We start from the raw sequence: 3,143 nt of genomic DNA, 5'->3' as shown, positions 1-3,143 counted from the left end.
GAGGCCATGGATGGCGAGACGGCGGGGCGGTTGGTGGGCGGCGCGGCGGCGGGTAGGGTTTGGTAGGGAGACGATGGTGGGATGGGATCGGGGTGGGTGGGAGACGAGTGGGAGGGATGGGATCGGGGTGGGTGGGGCCGTGTGGTTTCCCTTTTTATTTAATTTTTTAATTTTTTGTTTTCTATAGATAGATGGATGGATGTGGGATGATGGATGGATGTATGGGCGCCATGTCATCGATCCGTGTCAAACCAACTCCACCAATGGGAATAGAGTATATGTGATTTGTGTTTTTTGTTTTGTTTTTCTTCTACTTTTACACATGAAAAAAAAATCAAAAAAATGGTCTCATATTGCGCACAAGGGTGCATCTTGGAATTCCAAACAATGTTGACTAAGGGAGTTTTCATTTTCTTTGCACGGAAAATTCATTTTCCATTTTCCGAGTGCCCGAAATGAGGTTTTTTTGTGAAGGAACTACCAAATAATTGTTGAAAAAATGGACCAAATCAATTTTATAAAATACTAGGCCATGTTTAATGCACAATTGACAAAATGGTTGGGTGAAAAAAGTTTTGATCCACCTCTGATGAAAAAGACAAATTGTCGTCGATTCAGCTGGAAACGGGTCAAATTTGAACTATAGCTGCCTCATAGTTTGCTCTTTATTTTTTTCTAAAAATCATTTCTAGGTACATAAGTATCTATTTAATCATAGAAACACCAAAAAAATTCCAAGATTCAACCACTAGCTAGGAACGGTCAAGCCCGCCGTTTTGACCGCATTTTGAAACGAGCATAACATTTTTTTTAAAAATCAAAAAATTGGAAAACCTTCGCATTGTGTCATTATATGTGACCAAGTTTCTAGGAAAAATAATAAACTTGTAATACGGTAATTATTTTAAAAAAGTGTTCTCAGAAATGAGCTATCAAGTGTGAAGATTCATGGCTTTCAAGCCAAATGATCAATCTTATGGCCACATTCATGGCATAGTTTGTTCAAATGATCTAATATTGTGCACAAGGGTGCATCTTGGAATTAAACAATGTTGCCTAAGGAAATTTTCATTTTGTTTGCACGGAAAATTCATTTTTCATTTTCCGAGTGCCCGAAATGAGGTTTTTTTGTGAAGGAACTACCAAATAACTGTTGCACAAATGGACCAAATCAATTTTATAAAATACTAGGCCATATATAATGCACAATTGACAAAACGGTTGGGTGAAAAAAGTTTTGATCCACCTCTGATGAAAAAGACAAATTGTCGTCGATTTAGCTGGAAACGGGTCAAATTTGAACTGTAGTTGCCTCATAGTTTGCTCTTTATTTTTTCCAAAAATCATTTCTAGTTACATAAGGACCTATTTAATCATAGAAACACCAAAAAAAATCCAAGATTCAACCACTAGCTAGGAACGGTCAAGCCCGCCGTTTTGACCGCATTTTGAAACAGGCATAAAAAATTCAAAAAAAATCAAAAAATTGGGAAACCTTCGCATTGTGTCATTATATGTGACCAAGTTTCCAGGAAAAATAATAAACTTGTAATACGGTAATTATTTTAAAAAAGTGTTCTCAGAAATGAGCTATCAAGTGTGAAGATTCATGGCTTTCAAGCCAAATGATCAATCTTATGGCCACATTCATGGCATAGTTTGTTCAAATGATCTAATATTGTGCACAAGGGTCCATCTTGGAATTCCAAACAATGTCGCCTAAGGAAGTTTTCATTTTCTTTGCACGGAAAATTCATTTTCCATTTTCCGAGTGCCCGAAATGAGGTTTTTTTGTGAAGGAACTACCAAATAATTGTTGAAAAAATGGACCAAATCAATTTTATAAAATACTAGGCCATGTTTAATGCACAATTGACAAAATGGTTGGGTGAAAAAAGTTTTGATCCACCTCTGATGAAAAAGACAAATTGTCGTCGATTCAGCTGGAAACGGGTCAAATTTGAACTATAGCTGCCTCATAGTTTGCTCTTTATTTTTTTCCAAAAATCATTTCTAGGTACATAAGTATCTATTTAATCATAGAAACACCAAAAAAATTCCAAGATTCAACCACTAGCTAGGAACGGTCAAGCCCGCCGTTTTGACCGCATTTTGAAACGGGCATAAATTTTTTTAAAAAAATCAAAAAATTGGAAAACCTTCGCATTGTGTCATTATATGTGACCAAGTTTCTAGGAAAAATAATAAACTTGTAATACGGTAATTATTTTAAAAAAGTGTTCTCAGAAATGAGCTATCAAGTGTGAAGATTCATGGCTTTCAAGCCAAATGATCAATCTTATGGCCACATTCATGGCATAGTTTGTTCAAATGATCTAATATTGTGCACAAGGGTGCATCTTGGAATTCCAAACAATGTTGCCTAAGGAAATTTTCATTTTCTTTGCACGGAAAATTCATTTTTCATTTTCCGAGTGCCCGAAATGAGGTTTTTTTGTGAAGGAACTACCAAATAACTGTTGCACAAATGGACCAAATCAATTTTATAAAATACTAGGCCATATATAATGCACAATTAACAAAATGGTTGGGTGAAAAAAGTTTTGATCCACCTCTGATGAAAAAGACAAATTGTCGTCGAATCAGCTGGAAACGGGTCAAATTTGAACTGTAGTTGCCTCATAGTTTGCTCTTTATTTTTTCCAAAAATCATTTCTAGTTACATAAGGATCTATTTAATCATAGAAACACCAAAAAAATTCCAAGATTCAACCACTAGCTAGGAACGGTCAAGCCCGCCGTTTTGACCGCATTTTGAAACGGGCATAAAAAATTCAAAAAAAATCAAAAAATTGGGAAACCTTCGCATTGTGTCATTATATGTGACCAAGTTTCCAGGAAAAATAATAAACTTGTAATACGGTAATTATTTTAAAAAAGTGTTCTCAGAAATGAGCTATCAAGTGTGAAGATTCATGGCTTTCAAGCCAAATGATCAATCTTATGGCCACATTCATGGCATAGTTTGTTCAAATGATCTAATATTGTGCACAAGGGTCCATCTTGGAATTCCAAACAATGTCGCCTAAGGAAGTTTTCATTTTCTTTGCACAGAAAATTCATTTTCCATTTTCCGAGTGCCCGAAATGAGGTTTTTTTGTGAAGGAACTACCAAATAATTG

The sequence above is a fragment of the Triticum dicoccoides genome, chromosome 4B (genome assembly GCF_002162155.2).
Source record: "Triticum dicoccoides isolate Atlit2015 ecotype Zavitan chromosome 4B, WEW_v2.0, whole genome shotgun sequence".
Lineage (NCBI taxonomy): Eukaryota > Viridiplantae > Streptophyta > Magnoliopsida > Poales > Poaceae > Triticum > Triticum dicoccoides.
The sequence above is the reverse complement of the archived record's forward strand: the minus strand, read 5'-3'. Positions refer to the sequence as shown.